This window comes from Cupressus sempervirens, chromosome 1 (assembly GCF_028749045.1).
Source record: "Cupressus sempervirens isolate cs-2001-9-10 chromosome 1, ASM2874904v1, whole genome shotgun sequence".
NCBI lineage: Eukaryota > Viridiplantae > Streptophyta > Pinopsida > Cupressales > Cupressaceae > Cupressus > Cupressus sempervirens.
The window spans coordinates 658,428,831-658,447,085 of record NC_143118.1 but is presented as its reverse complement, the minus strand read 5'-3'; positions in this window follow the sequence as shown (position 1 = coordinate 658,447,085).

Here is an 18,255-nt window from a genome sequence, read left to right as displayed (position 1 = left end):
GATTCCATTCTCCCTTGCTTGATTCCATTGACTATGAGCTTAAAGTATCCTTCCAACTACACTCTTCTAATGCCAAGCTTCATTCCTAAGGTGAGAGCCTCTTTGGCAGCTTCACATTTTGCCACATTATTTGTGTCATCCCTTGGTCATTTTTTTGTGGAAGCTAAGATGTCTCCCTCATGGTCTTGGGCTATGCACCCACATCTCGATGGACTGGGGTTTCTTCTTGCTAACCCATCAAAATTTATCTTTATCCACCCCTCCTCTAGCAATAGCGAAAAGCATTTTTCCCTTCTATGGGAAGGATCAACCCTTGGAAGCCCATTAATGGCATGAAGTTTAGTAATAGTTTGTGGTGACTGACCAGGAAAGTACTATACTAACATGTTGTAACCCTAAAGCGACATAAAAATACTTGTACAAAAGGGCTTAGGGTTAGGGATTGCTTTCATTGTGGTGATAAGAAAATTGGTTCTTGTGGCGGTATTGAGCTGCAAGGGATTACATATTGTAATCACTAGATCATAATAATATCAAACTTGCTATTTGGTTTATGTAGCCCAGGGATTGGGTGAACCACATTAAATCTTGGTGCCTTGTGTTCTTTTTTGTGTGATGTATTATTTTATGTTATTGGTTATATTTGTATGTAATTGTTATTTCTATCTATGGTTTAATCCTAACAAGTGGTATCAAAGCGAGGTTGTTTTTTCCATTATGCTCTATAGGAGAGTCTGACAGTTGAGTGGGAGTGATGGCAGATGAGGGTAATCTAAGGGTTGATAGATTTAATGTGCAGAACTTCCAGTTATGGAAGGTGCAAATGGAAGTCTATCTTTATGAGAAGGATTTATGGAAGTCGTTAGAAGGAAAAGCCAAGATTAGGGATCTATGTCAAATGATGAATGGGATATTTTAGACAGAAAGGCACTTGGAAGCATTCAATTATGCCTAGCATCATTGGTGGCATTTAATATTACACAAGTGAAGACAATAGAAGAGTTTATGAAAACCCTAGTGATATTGTATGAAAAGCCCTCCACTTCAAACAAGCTATTTCTCATGAAACATTTATTTAATATGAAAATGGCAGAAGGTGGATTTGTTGCAGATCATTAAAATGAGTTTAATAGTATTACTAATCAGTTATCTTCTGTGGGTATCAATTTTGAAGAAGAAATTAGGACTCTCTTGATTTTGTATTCTTTGCCTAAAAGCTAGAATGGCTTGGTAATGGCTGTGAGTAATTCTATTCCTGGATATAGTACCCTAAAATATGATGATGTGATCGATGTTCTTTTGAGTGAGGAAACTCGTAGGAAATCCTCAAGTGGATCTACATCAAGAAGTGCTTTAAATGCACAAAGCAAGGGTAGAATGACTGAGAGAGGAAGTAATTCTAGAAATCATGGGAAATCAAGAGGAAAGTCAAAGGGGAGGAGGTCTCAATCAAGAGGACTGAACACCTGCTAGTATTATGGGAAACCAGGTCATAAAAAGAAAAATTGTTGGAATTGAAAGAAAAATGAAGGAGATAAACCATATGGAGACAAGGAGGCAAATGTGGTAAGTAAAAAATTTGAAGAGGATGCTTTGCTTCTATCTTTAGAAAGTGTTGATTCATAGGTTTTAGATTTTGGTGCTTCATTTCACGCTACACCTCATAGAGTTTATTTCATTGATTATGTCCAAGGGGATTTTTAGCTTGTTTATTTGGGGGATAATGAACCCTATCAGATTGTTGGAAAGGGAAAAATTAAGATTAAGTTGTAGAATGGGAATCATTCGCTGCTACATGAGATAAGATATGTTCCAAGGTTGAGTAGGAATTTAATTTCAGTAGGGCAACTTGGTGATGAGGGTTGTGTAGTTACTTTTAATGATAAAAATTGGAAGGTTTCAAAAGGTTCCCTTATAGTAGAAAAAGGTGTGAATAGACACCTTATATCTTTGTATAGGTCATATTGTTCCTTCTACTTTAACTATTTCAGAGAAAAATGAATGTTCAGGAACAATTGTTGTAGTTGAGTAGGGAGAACAAATAGTTATTGTAGATTCTGATATAGCGATGTGGCACAATAGACTTGGGCACATGAGTGAGAAAGGTATGAAAGTACTTCATTCAAAGAAAGTTTTACCAAGTTTGAAATGTGTTAATATGGATTTCTATGAAAGTTGTGTGTATGGAAAACAAAAGAGAGTGAGTTTTGTAAAGACTGGGAAGGAAAACAAAAAGGAGAAATTAGAGCTTGTGCATAAAGATGTATGGGGACCAACTTAGGTATCTTCCCTTGGTGGCTCTCATTATTATGTTACATTTATTGATGACACAACTAGAAAATTATGGGTTTATTTCCTTAGACAAAAATTTGATGTATTTCAAACTTTTAAGAAATGGAAATGCTTGGTTGAAAATGAGACTGGTAAGAAATTAAAATGTGTCAGATCTGATAATGGTGGTGAGTATTGTAGTCAAGAATTTGAAGATTATTGCTCCACTAATGGTATTCATGGATAGAAAACTATTCCAAGGACTCCACAAGAAAATGGAGTGGCTGAATGCATGAACAGGACTATAATGGAGCGTACAAGGAGCATGAGGTTGCATGTTGGGTTGCCCTTACACATGTGGGTGAAGGCTATCAATACTACTATATATTTGATTAATAGAGGTCCCTCTACTCCTTTGGGATGTGGTATTCCAGAGGAAGCATGGACTGGTAAGAAGGTGAGTTATTATTTTCTCAAAACCTTCGGCTGTGAAGCATTTGCTCACATAGATTACGACAATAGAACCAAGTTGGAAGCTAAGTCAAAGAAATGTTTATTTGTTGGATATGGCATTAATGAATTTGGTTATAGGCTTTGGGATTTTGAAAATCATAAAATTTTAAGAAGTAGGGATGTCATATTCAATGATAAAGTGTTGCACAAAGATCTGTTGTAGCAACATGAGAAGAAATAAGATGATTATGTAGTGTCAGATGATACTCCAAAAGCTGATGTTCTAGCCATTCCTCATGATGTGCAACAACCATAACAAAAAATACCACACACACCGGTGAATGTTAGACGATCAACAAGGCAAATTAGACCTCCAAAAAGATTCTCTCCCTCTTTGTATTCAATTTTACTTATTGTTGCTAGTGAACCTGAGTGTTATGATAAGCTATGCAAGTGGATACTAAGATTCAGTGGGAGTCTGCAATGAAGGACAAAATGGACTCTTTGCTGAAGAATATGACATGGGATTTATGCAAGTTGCTTACAGGTAAAAGAGTTTTAGAGAATAAGTGGGTTTATAGGTTGAAAGAAGAGGAAGGAGGTAAGAAAAGATTTAAAGCTAGGTTAGTTGTGAAAGGATTTGCACAGAAAAAGGGCATTGATTTTGATGAGATATTTTCTCCTGTTGTTAAGATGACTTCTATCTGTAATGTTTTAAGTATTGTGGCTACCAAAGATTTGCATTTAGACCAACTTGATGTTAAAACAACCTTCCTTCATGGTGATTTGGATGAAGAGATATATATGGCTCAGCCACAGGGATGTGTTGTCAAAGGTAAGAAGAACTTAGTGTGCAAATTGAAGAGAAGTTTATATGGCTTAAAGCAAGCACCTCGACAATGGTATCTGAAATTTAACAGTTTTATACATGAGCATGGATATAATAGGTGTCACTCAGATCATTGTGTTTATTTTAAGAGGTTGGATGATGACAACTACATTATTTTATGTTTATATGTTGATGATATGCTTGTAGCTGGATCTAACATGGATCACATTAAGGGGCTGAAATGCCAATTTGCACATGCATTTTCTATGAAGGATTTGGGGGTAGCAAAACAAATCCTTGGTATGAAGATTTGTAGAGATAGAAAAAATAGAAAATTGATGCTATCTCAGGCTGGTTATGTTGAGAAGGTGTTGCAACATTTCTCCATGGAGAATGCTAGAGCTGTCAGCACACATTTACCTATTCATCTGAATTTGACTAAGGAGATGTATCCTAAGACACAAGAAGAGGAGGATAAGATGTCCAAGGTACCCTATGCTTCAACTATAGGAAGCTTGATGTATGCTATGGTATGTACTAGGCCAGATATTGCACATGTAGTGGGAGTCGTTAATGGGTATATGAGTCATCCAAGAATTGAGCATTGGAATATCGTCGAATGGATTCTCAGATATTTGAGAGGAACATCTAATAAGTGTTTACACTTTTGGAGATCTACTACTAATTTACAGGGCTATGTTGACTCAGATTTGGTAGGGGATATTGATACTAGGTGGAGTACTACATGTTATGTCTTTACTGTTGGTGGGGCAGTCGTGAGCTGGGTTTCTAGGTTACAGAATGTTAATGCTTTATCCACTACAAAGGCAGAATATGTAGTTGCTATAGAGGTAGCCAAGGAGATGATATGGCTTTAGTTCTTCTTGGAATAATTCAAACACCCTCAGAGGGATAGTTATTTGTTTACAGATAATCAAAGTGCCATTCATCTTGCAAAGAATTTAGCTATGCATTCAAAGACCAAACACATACAATTGCGGTATCATTTCATTTGGTCAGTTTTGGAGGATGGACAGTTAAAGCTGGATAAGATACATACAAATGACAATCCAACATATATGTTTACAAGGGTAGTCACAAGGGAGAAGCTAAACTCCTCTTCTACTTCGGTTGGTCTTCTAGACTAAACATGAATAAAAGAACAACAAAGTCCAGGGTGGTTTGATTTAGCGAGAGCCCCATGTGGTAGTGGTATAGCTATAGGATTAATCTCCAAGTGGGAGATTTTTTTTTAGTGTGGAGCTTGATCATTCCCCAAGTGGGAGATTGTTAGTTTGTGGTGACTGATCAGAAAAGTACTGTATTGACATGTTGTAACCCTAAAGTGGCATAAAAATACTTGTATAAAAGGGCTTAGGATTAGGGATTGCTTTCATTGTGGTGATGTAAAAATTGGTTCTTGTGATGGGATTGAGCTTTAAGGGATTACAGATTGTAATCAGGTTGTAATCACTAAATCGTAATAATATCATACTTATTGTTTGGTGGATGTAGCCCAAGGATTGGGTGAACCACATTAAATCTTTTTGCCTTGTGTTCTTTTCTGTGTGATCTATTATTTTTTGTTATTGGTTATATTTGCATGTATTTGTTATTTCTATCTGTGGTTTAATCCATAATATCAAACTTGTTGTTTGGTGGATGTAGCCCAGGGATTGGGTGAACCACGTTAAATCTTGGTGCCTTGTGTTCTTTTCTGTGTGATCTATTATTTTATGTTATTGGTTATATTTGCATGTAATTGTTATTTCTATTTATGGTTTAATCCCAATATTTAGGATTATTATTACTAATGATTATTTGGAATAAGAATTGATACATTTTCCTAATTTTTAAGGATGATTTTTTAGTTGATAAAAAATGTTGAAAATGAGGGGTTTAGTTCCCACCACAAAACTATATGGAAATAAACCTTTTTCCCTTTGATCTTAGATTATTTTATAGATGGCATATATAGCTAGATCAATCAAAAATAATAATAAAATTGACTTTTGACCTATATTTTCTCTCTTATAACAATTCAAATTTCAACTCACCTGAAATCGATAGTTTTCATCTCCCACCACAATTTTCAAAATAAATCTAGTCTAACCAAAAGAAAAATTATACAATTTTGAAGATGACTCTTTCTTTTAGAACATCATATAATTTTTAATTTTTTCTGATAAGATTTACAATTTTTCTCTCTCTCAAAATCAACATCTTCTCAAGTGTTAAAATAAATACTTGTAGTATTTCTTAAGTATAATATACTATATCTAAGTAAAACACTATAAACTCTATATGAGAATGTTATTAACTTTGAGCTCTATAAAATGATATTTATATGTTATTTGAAAAAAATATCATTAAAAAGAGTAAGAGTTATTGAAATATCAATTTTTTAAAATAATTTTATTTCTTTAGTAATTGGACACAAAATAGTATAAACCATGCATTCAATTGACATTTCCAATCAGAAAAGTGTGAGAATATATATAACTTAGCTAGAATGAATTTATCTAGATCATATGTCTGAACAAAAATGATTTTTAGATAAACATACTCAAACTCATGTGTTCTGATAAGTCAACTTGAAAGGTGACACTGCTTTGTACTGTTGCCCATGAATGATGGTAATAATAATGAGAATCTATAATTAGAGAATGATGATACAACTAAAAAAATATTCAAATAGTATTATTGTTTTATCATTAAAATTTTCTAAATAGCACCTTTTTAGAGTGAGAGGAAACACATAAACAAAAGTTTACATGTTAAGTTAATGGATGATTGCAAGTTGAGGATGTTCTAGGATTCAATGTCTCAATGGATTCAAAATGGATTTTGTACAAAGGCTCATTAGTTGAGTATTTATTTGAATAAATTTATAGTCTTTGATTATTTCTATGTGATTGAGAATGGTGAGTCCGACATGGTTCTAGGGATCAAGTGGTTGCAATAAGTTAGTAATGATAAGCAAAACATTTTAGAATATTAAGTTGAAAGAGCTTTAGTGAGTGGTGCATAGAAGGTAAAAATAGAAAATAGGATGAACAATTTGATTATACATGGTGATATTGTAGGGGCAATAGTTTATAGCTTTCGAATATTGTTCAATTAATTATAAGTAATACCATATGGATGATATTGGTGAGAGCCATTACCATGTTGGATTTCAAGATTTTATAGTGAAGTGTGAAATAGAATTGGTAGATCCATATTACATACAACATATGAATCTATATAATAGATTAAGTATTACTTGATTTATAGGGACAATACTACTTATCACAGTGTAAGGAAACAATGTATGTATAATATTTTATTATCATGAATTTAGTGAGAATGTGCAACTTTTATTTGAAACATTCTTATTAAGGGATTTCTAAATGAGACATTAATGAATCTCAACTTTGAGAAAGTTGGTCTTTATTCATTTATAGTTAGTGATCAAGAGTATTGAATGTGTAGTTTACCTTGGTTGCATAATTCCATCAATTTTCGGCAAGGGAATTTCTAGATTTGGTTCAAAGGTTTTCATCAAACCTGTAGATGTCTATTGGCTATTCTATAATACTAAACATAATTTTTTAAGCTTTTGCACTAATTTTTACAAAAAGGTTATTATTTTTTTTGCATCATTGTTAGGATAAGGTGACACTACCTTGAAATACTGAACCATTCATATGCCTACATGTTCTTTGGAAAGTGTTCCCTATAACATGTGAGAAAAATATTAATTATATCCACTTTATAGATATTTATACTTGTATTTCCAGAGGGAAACTAGAAGATGTTATAAATATAAATTATAATAGAAAAAATATACTCCTTACAACATTCATAATGAGACATGAATGGTCATGCATAAGGAGAGAAAATTTGGGTGTCAAAAGGTGTCACTTGGGAATTTGAATAGTCACCAAAAGCTATAGACAAGTCAAAATTTGTAAAGTTTAAGTGGTTTTGGGTTTGACATTCACGAGGATTCAAATGAAGAGTTTTTAAAATTAATATGCCTATTAGATATTCATTCCCCAAGGCATTGGTTTTTGCAAGTGGTTTTGGCTCCTTGTTTTGGGAAAACAACAATGGCTATTCCTCTTCTAGTTGGCTATAAATTGGAGCTAAGATGTAGTTTTTTATTTGTCAATACATCTTTATTATCGTGGCATTCTCTCTTTTATAGAATGATAATATATTTTCCCTCATTCTTTGGTATTGTTTATTTTTCCAAAGGATTTTTCCATGTAAATTCGGTCTCTCTTTTGGTATAATTAATTTTACATTTATGTTGAATGGTGCAATCATAAATTTATTTTAAAATTTGGTAATCTTGTAAGATTTGTTATCACATAATAAAGTTAATATTACAAGCTTTATTCACCTTCTTTCTCAATATGCATTTTAACATTAGATCATAACAATTGAATATAAATGAATAAATACCTTGTCGACTTATTTATAATAGATAATATTTATAACTAATTAGTAAAGTATAGTAACACTAAATATCATAAATTGATTTGAGTTACTCAAATAAAAAAATACAATTAAGAAATATTTATCAATAAATAAGGCTCAATATAAAGAAATGCTAAAAATAAATAAATCCATATCAAATATTCCTAAGTAAACTATAACTAAAATATACCCTAAACTCATTAACCAACATGTAAATATAAGTCAATGAGCATGGCAAAAGATGCAACTCCTAAACGGGGATGGAAAAATGTATAAATGTGGTACTGACCATTGAAAGAAAGGGCATCAAGTGGATAGTAGTAAAGAATTAAGGAACATACAAAAAATAGTCGATGGGTGTCTTTTACATGGAGAGCATGCTAAATGCCAAAAACATACAGGGACATAGAATCAATTAGAGGGAAGGATTTAATGCTTAATAACCACCAACCTTTTATTACAAAGGGAATACACACACACACACACACACACACACTTCACTTTCATATTTTTCATTGAAGAATTACTAATTTCAATTAGTACGTATTATTTATAAAACTAAATAAAAATGAGAAGTAAATGAACCTAACCCATTGATTGATTAATAATATAAGTTATTCTTATATTGAAAATTGAGGTAGATTTTGAAAGTGAACCTTTATAAAATTATTCAAAATAAATTTTATATATATATATATATATATGATAATTGTTGATTTGGGAGAAGTGCATATTAAGTCAAGGGATACATTTTTCCATGGGAGTAAAAAGGAAAGAGAATTAAAAAACCAAAATAATTGAGAAGGCAATAAAAAAAACATTTTCCATGCATATTAATTAGGGAAGGAATGTTTGTACATCATAACAGAGACATAAGTCTAAGTGTTTTGAAAATTTAAGGAAGGAGATAAGTACCGTGTGGCTTTATAGAGGTAAGTAAAAGGTATGTCTCTTTTAAAAGGTTGAAAGAATATTAATAAATTATGTGATGTTTTATTTCATTTGTAAATTAAAATTAAAAGCTTTGATAGTTTTAGATTATAACTTATTATTAAAAGAATTAGAGAATATGAAAATTGATAAGAGAATTGGATGTGAAAATGATAAATGCAGAAAAATTATAAGTTTGCAAGCTAATTGAAAGGGTTTTTCATGCTCACTTGTTATAAAGCAAGGGTTGGGAGTGTTTTGAATCCAAGGTGCAACAATAGAAGTAGTGTGACGAAGAAATGAAGGACGTAGACATAGTCATTTTGGGGGGGCAAGTAAAGCCCATATTTTGAACTAGCATAAGGATGGATGGTGACATTAGCAACAAATAGTGCTAGAATTCATATGGCTAAGTCTTTTTGGAGCCATTTCACCTTTGTAATTAAGTGGTTATAGTTGTTTATATGTTTTATGGTAGCAGGTTGTATAGTGTAGTAGTAAGATGATAAGGACCAAGATATGCGGCCCATTTTCCTTCTGTATTTGTTTTTTAAGCTATTAATAAAATAAAATAATGTTGCCAACCTATATATATATATATATATATATATACATATATACATATATGTATATGTATATGTATATGTATATGTATACATATATACATATACATGTATGTATATATGTATATATGTATATGTATGTATATATATATATATATCATATACATATATACATATATATATGTATATGTATATGTATATATATATGTATATATATATATATATATATATATGTATATATCTATATATATATGTATATCTATATATATGTACATATATATCTATATATATGTACATATATGTATATATGTATATATATGTATGTATATATATATGTATGTATGTATATATATGTATATATGTATATATATATGTATATATATACATATATATATATGTATATATACATATATGTATATATGTATATATGTATATGTATGTATATGTATATATGTATGTATATGTATATATGTATATATATATATACATACATATACATATATACATATATATACATATATATATATATATACATATATATATATATACATATATATATGTATATATATATACATATATATATGTATATATATATACATATATATATGTATATATATATACATATATATATGTATATATATATACATATATATATGTATATATATATATGTATATATATATATATGTATATATATATATACAAGAAATTTATCTAAAGTTTTAATATTATTATAGTGAAAACTTATATTAATGTAAAGATTTTTTTTGAGGATTTGATAAATCAATTAAAACATTATAAGGCATCAATATATTTCTTTACACAAGAAGTTAAAGATTGAGTATCCATAGTGCTAGTGTAGGTATTGGGATTGTCACTATATAAATGGCTAAATGAATGATAAATGTGATCTCATAGTGTCAATGCAGGAAGTGAGATCCTCATATGAATGGTTATCATGCCAATGCAATAGATGAGTGACCCTACATAAATAGAAATATGAGAAGTGGATAATGGCCAAAGTATGATGATGATGTCAACATATGCATATGTGATTGGCCTTAGATAGAGGATGTCTCATCCAAGAAGAATCTTAATGGGAGCACTCCATGAGAAGATGGTGGAATAGCTAAGGGTTAGGAAGCTTGATCTTGAAACATCCCTAATTTTGAAACATCATTAAGGTTAGGGTTAAATTGGAGGTTAGAGTAGTATAGTTAGATTTTTTATTGATATGATTTTAACAATCATTTTGCATGTATTACTTATCCCAAGACAACCCTAATAGTGGGGACATTATAATGGTATCAGAGCTATGGCATGGTCTTGCCATCTTGTAGGGTAAACATAATTATATTTTTTTGATACACGAAAGAAGTTGACTCATATCATATTAGAATCATTTGGGAAACTCATCAATTTCTCCCACTAACATATTATGGAATCAATCAATCAATGCACAACCTTGTATTCTATATTATTCAATCATCAAATACGAATTGATCATACATTCACAAAACACACAACCCCTCTAAGGTGAATCACTCATATCAATTGATATATATGTACTTGCCAATTTACCTTTTAAATACTCAAATATATTGTTCAAATCAAATTATTGAAAGAGAGTTCAGTAACAAAATTTTAAGAATTATTTAATGATCCAACATATGAAATGAAAATTACAATTACTTGTGAAATAAAAATTGTTATTGCTTGTGGACAAGCAATTTCAAAGGGTAGGACTGTAATATCCCCTCTACTAATGAAATATTAACATTAGATCATAACAATTGAATATAAATGAATAAATACCTTGTCAACTTATTTATAATAGAATTGTAGTAGATAACATTTATAACTAATTAGTAAACTATAATAACCCTATATATGATTAATTGATTGAATTACTCAAATAAAAAATATATAAATAAGAAATATTTATTAAAAGAAAAGGTTCAATACAAAGAAATGCTAAAAACAAGTAAATCCATATCAAATATTCCTAAGTAAACTATAACTAAAATATACCCTAAACTCATTAACCAACATGTAAATATAAGTCAACTAACATGGCAAAAGACACAACTCCTAAACGAGGATGGAAACATGTATAAATGTGGCACTGACCATTGAAAGAAAGGGCATTGAGTGGATAGCAGTAAAGAATTAAGGAACATACAAAAAATAATCGATGGGTGTTTCTTACATGGAGATTGTGCTAAATTCCAAAACCAAACGTGGACATAGAATCAATTAAAGGGAAGAATTTAATGCTTAATATACACCAACCTTTTATTATGAAGGGAAACAAATTATATATTTATATAATTATTGTAGATTTGGAAGAAGTGCATATTTAGTCAAGGGATACATTTTTCCATCCGAGTAAAAAAAAAAAGAGAATAAAAAAATCAAAATAATGAAGAAGGTAATAAAAAACATTTTCCATGCATATGAATCAAGGAAGGAATGTTTCTACATCATAAAAGAGACACAAGTCTAAGTGTTTTGAAAATTTAAGGAAGAAGATAGTACTACGTGGCTTTAGAGGGGTAACTATAAGGAGTCTCTTTTAAAAGGTTGAAAATATATTAATAAATTATATGATGTTTTATTTCATTTGTAAATTAATATTTTAAAATCCCAAATAAATCATAAAACAAAAAAACAAAAAACAAAAGTCCAAAAAAAATTCCTCCATGTCCAAGCATCAAGTTTAAACATTTATCAAGTTTCATCATTTGGCTTTGCTTTGCTATGTCTCTAGTGCTTGAAATTGCTTAAAATGGCTCTTTGGACTTACTGCTCTTGGTCTTTTCCATCTTCATGGTCTATGTCAATAATACCAAAACCTTCTTTTTGTTGAAATGGTTACCTTGATCTCTTGACTACACTACTTGATTGGAAAAGTTGTTCACTTATTGTTGTTTATCTATCTACTTGGATATTTGTCTTCTTTCCGAGCTCTTGACTCAAGTCATTGGTGTTGTAAATTACTTGGACACTTTTCTTGACAAGTCACTTTAATGTCTATCTACTATCTTGGAAAGTGAACACACCTCTCTAGTTTAGATATCAAGTTATCTTGTCTCACTTTATTAGCTTCCTCTAGTCTCCTTCATGCTTGACTTTCTATCTACCACTATGGGCTTCAAATATTTTTCTACTAAACCTCAACAAGTATAGATGATCATGAGTTCCTCTACAATGTTAAGGAGTTTCCTCTACAATGTTAAGGAGTTTCAAGACCTATTTGCTAGATACTAAGAACTAGAAGAGACAAATTGTCCCGCTTACCTTAGCTTCACTAAGAACATTATGACTATTAAGTCTAAACTTGAGAAAAGATTATAGGAAAGAATTACGTCCTCACATGCATCTTCCTAAAGACCTTTACATACATGTGAGTCGTCTTATTCAAGGTCTACATATTATACTTCAAGACATCAATTATCTTCAACTTCTAGATTCAAAGACCTCTTTAGAGAGAAAGAAAGTAATACCCACTTTGAGCCTATGCCAAGATTTCATGATGAACCTATCATTGATCAAGACTATGATGAAGAGATGGATGCATGCAATGCTCTTGAAAAACAAAATGAAGAGCCTAGACATACTTTTGAGAGAACTTTTACTCCCTTGGAAGATTTTTTATGATACCATTTCATCAACACTCATTGATAACGGGCTCATCACATTGCCTAAATCTAGATCATTTGGAAATCCATTATTGGAAGTCTATTATTCATATCATATAAATAATGACCATAGTACTTTAGATTCCATAGCATTGCAACATAAAATTCAAGATCTTATTGATGACAAGGTAGTTGGCATTGAAAACTCTATAGACTCATGTGGTGAGGATACTTCTCTTGAGCAAGATCATATTGATGAACTTGTGCCTAGTAATGGTCTTCTTGCAACCTCCACTTCTTCCAACACTCGTGCATCTTCCAAAACTTCAAATCTCTCTAACATGCCTCCATCAAACAAAGAACCTGTTGCTTTCCATATTGATTATGCATACCCTCAAGGACTACCTCTAAAAAAAATTCAAGCTAATCTTCACTTGGATGCAAACCTTTTGAATACTACTAAGACTAAAGATCCTCAACATTCATGTGATGTCATGCCTACTATGCCCACTTTAGCTATTCCTTCACTATCCTTTCAAGATCCTATCATGAAAACCTCATTGTCTCCCTTGTCCTTATAAGTGGTTCCATGTCAAGAAGACTCTCAAAAAGATAAAGTTTTGAATAAAGATCAAGATCAAGCACCCTCTCATCTCCTCCAAGATGTCACTCCTCCATATCATATGCCTTTTCCATCTCCCAAATATGACAATGGCACTTTTTCCACTATCTATATTGAGATTATTGAAGATAAAGGAAAACTCACTATGTCTATGCTATCAAAAGAAACTTTTCAAGTTCAAAGTATCCCCTCTTGTTCTACTTCATACTCAATTCAAAACTATGCTCAATCTTGAAATGATCCTACTAAGAATGTTGCTCATATCAAAGTTACTCATAAGCCTATTGATGGTCTTGGTCACATCGGTCACTCTAAAGATTATGATATCCTTGTCCACTATCAATGTGCATCTCCTAAGTTTATCCTTGAACCTTATCCCTCTAAGCTAAAGCCTTCAAAACTTCCATCCATATTGGGACCTTATGCTCCTCCATCTCCTATTTCCACTCCTATCTCATCATCCACTTATCCTATCATACCTAAAGTTCAACAAAGATACACATCCTTAAACCCTTCACACCCATTTATCCATATGAGCCAATCATATCAGCTTTATTCATCCATAAGTCCCAAGTCTTTTGGATGTATAACATAAGAAGAAATACAAGAATCTATCTACAAATGAAGATAAATATGTCCTATCTAATCAACATGTGAATAAAAAGAAAGAAAAAACATTCAAGAGACCATAAAGGTCCACTAACCAAAAAGTAAAATCAAAGCAAATAAGGGTTCCTAAATCAATTATTGAAGAAATGTGTTCTAATTCATCCAAAGGAAATTGAGAAGATATATGGATTCCCAAGTGTCTTTGCAAGACTTGAAAATCGAAAATAAATCTAAGTTGACATTCAAGCTTCTAGAGGCTTCCACTCCATCTTTTTTTCTAAAAATCTTCCTTAGATGATGTCAAAGCCTTCCACTCCTTCCAAAAGTATCTTACCGTCTCATACATCAAAACCTCAAGTTATTTCCTCAATAATTTCTCCATCATCCTATCACCCTTCAAGGTGTGTGCCAATGTTGATCTTGCCCACTTTCTCACCTACATACAATCCTTTCAAATCTATATTTACCTACTATCCATATGCCTTTTAGGTTCCCAAGGCATGAACTTGTATCCTCCATTTACTTTTCTTACTATAACTCCCTTCCATCACCCTATCAACATCTTTGAGCATACCTTTCTATGATCTTGGCTTATCATGACTTATCCTTCCAATATGATCACTATTCATTCTATATAAACATCCAAAAAAAAAAAAGAGAGAAAAATTGCCTTGGTAAAAACATGGTAAACAAGTACCTTGGTAGCAAAAGTAAAGAGAAATAAATTTTTCCTATGGTGAGAATCACTTCTTGTAGTGACATGGATAAGTACCATGATAAAACCCTAGCAAACAAGCATCATGTGTAATTCTTCCATCATCCATCTATTCCCTCTTTCCCCTTTAATATTGACAATGTTGATCTATCCTTGAGCATTAGCTATCTTATCCATCAGCTTCCCTATCATGATCCTTCTTTATCCTTAGCATTTTATCCTATCACTATCCAATCCATTCAACCTCTTGGTCTTGATCACAATGAAAAAAAAGAAAAACATGGTTCTTAGAGGCCTCTTGACATGCCCACTCTTTTGGGCTAAATGCTTTCATGACATCATGTCATTACACTATATGTTATCTTGCTCATTGCTTCTATCGCTTATCCAAAACATTCTTCATATGGCTAATTTACCCTTTCCCTAGCTTAAGTACTCTTGAGGGGTCAGTCCTTGAGGATCACTTTCACTCACTTCATACTCCTTGCCTATCCATCTTTGCTTGTCCACCAACTTGCTAGTCCATCATATCCTACACCTTGATTGACATTGGAATAAAATGATGTGATCTTTCTTAAAAGTAAGTTAATCATGCCAAGTGGTGATAACTTGGAAAAAAATGCTACTTGAGACCCGTATCCTTATGTCTATCAACATGTCGCTTTGTGCTCCAAGCTAACCCATCTCATATTGCTTTGCCTTGCCTAACTTGGAACTTACTCTTGTCTACATCTAGGGGCATGAATTTTTTACACTTATCAGGGTCTCTTAATTGCGTAGGTGTTCTCTGACAACTCTCTAAATAGTATTTTTCAACACTCCTACTAACATCGAGTGTTTCTCAACACTTATCAAATACTTTGTCTAGTCTAGGATGTTGCAATATTTCTCACTAGCAGACTTGAGTCCTAGGAAGAGTCATGTGACTTTCACACACACATGTAAACTAAAACATGGTTGTGACTTGTTTGCTTATTTTACTTTATGCATTGTCTGTGATGATTTCATTGCTAAGGGTTCCATACCTAATAGTCTTTTAAGGATGTCATGGACTAGAGGATCGAAAGCATGGGGTATGTTTTCCTTTGATTTTTTTCTACGAGTGTGCTTTGTGGATCTTAGATGTCTTGGGCATATTGCTTGTCCCACTTGACACAAAGTCTTCAATGTATCATCCTTGTATATTTTTCGCAAGTGTGTGCTTATGACCATCTTGACATTTTGTGTCTAGACGCAAACATACTCTTGCTACATTAAACCTAGGGAATCTAATTACACCGTCATCTTGACCTTTATGTCTTTGATGCATAGGTTGGATTCCCACATTTCTATCCAATATAAATCATATTCAAATCCTCATAGTTATGTTAGTGATGATTGTCTAATCTTGCGATGTCCCTAGTAAGGCTCGATGATAAAAACTATGACCTACTTATATAACCCTTGCATTGCAACTTCGTATTTTAGAGTCCATTCTAGCTTAGTTTGCATTTAGATGTCGAGAGAGTCTTCTTCATTTTTCATAGACGTGTCAACTAACTATGTTCATTGTCTTGATTCTTCTCACCCATGTCTTCATCTCTTTTGGTCTTTTTATCTCATCATTTTTTCTTTTCCTATCATTAAAAGGGTTAATCTTATCATCACATCTATCTACTCTTTTGACCTATATTGACCTTATTCTTGATCAAATCCTTAGTTTTCTATTTATTTGATTCTAACATATGGTTTGACCAACTTATCCTAAGCCTTTTATTTAATTGAAAGAACTTGCTCCCTTTTAATTAAATTAAATCTCCAAAATCCCACTTATCTTAGGTGTACACATGAAAAACATTATTCATATTTTTAAAATAAAATAAAAGACATTATTGTCTCACATAAGGGTCACACTTTTCTACATGAGAGGAATCTTTATTTTCAAAATAACTTTAATTCTCCTCCACACATCTTTTTCCCTCTTAAAGTCAACCATTGATCTTGCTTAGGTGAGATTCTTGTGCACATGGATCACTCAAGACTCATTCTCCAACCTTGATTATGCCTCTTAATCACAACCGTCCATTTTTCTTTAAAAGGGGACTCTCTCCTCATTCTCTCATAACTTACACTCTCATGCTATGTTATGTTGTAGGTTTTCTTGGTGACTTTGAAGCTTTTGAAGAACTTGGAGCATTCTTGCATTTGCATTCTCATACTTGCATCATGACTTACTTGCATGTAGCTTGGCATTCTTTATACTCTAGCTTAGATCACATAGCTTAAGTAGGAGGCTTTGTAACTCTCTTTGTTAGTTTGCATTTCATTCTTGTGTAACTTGCATTTGCATAATGATTCTTGGATACTAGCACCATTGCTCTTATCTTTGAATATCTCATTCTATGGCACATCTGGTAAAGGTTGCATTCTAAATTCTTTTGAGAGTCATTCTCATAGCTCTTGCACGTCATAGATAGAGAGCTCTAAATTGCCATTCAAGGTTCCTAATCTATTGGATCCCTTTGGATAAAATGTCTTAAAAAAGCATACTGATGTTTTGTATACCCTAATAAGATAATTATATTCTTAGTATCCCTATCAAATGTAATTATAATTTCAAATTCAATTACTTGAAAATATAAGATAATTTCTTGATCACAATTGATGCTTTCCATGTTCTTTACTTATATTATTTTATCTCTCATTTTATACAATTTTTGTATTTTAAATACATTAAATTTATACTTAATTATTCAACTCAAAAGCTAATATAATATACATTAAGGGGTATAATTTTCTTATCCATCCAATTAAATATTCAAACGCATATTTGTTAATAGTTTACATTCTTTGATGTATGAGACAAATTTATTTATTGAATAGTAACATATTATTTCTACTTCCTATATGAAATATTTATTGCCATGTGCCATAACATCAATGATTAGATAAAATTCTTATCATTAACATACGTAAAGTCTTTGTACTATATACATAAAATGTCATAAAACATATTTTAGATATATCCCACTTACATATAATTTATATAAATCCTTTATCAATAAAAGTATCTTTTTCTTTAAGTACAATATTATTTATAGACATAAAATTAGTCTCAACAATATAACTTGTTTTAAAATAATTTGAAAGTTAAAAATAACACAAATTTTAATTAATA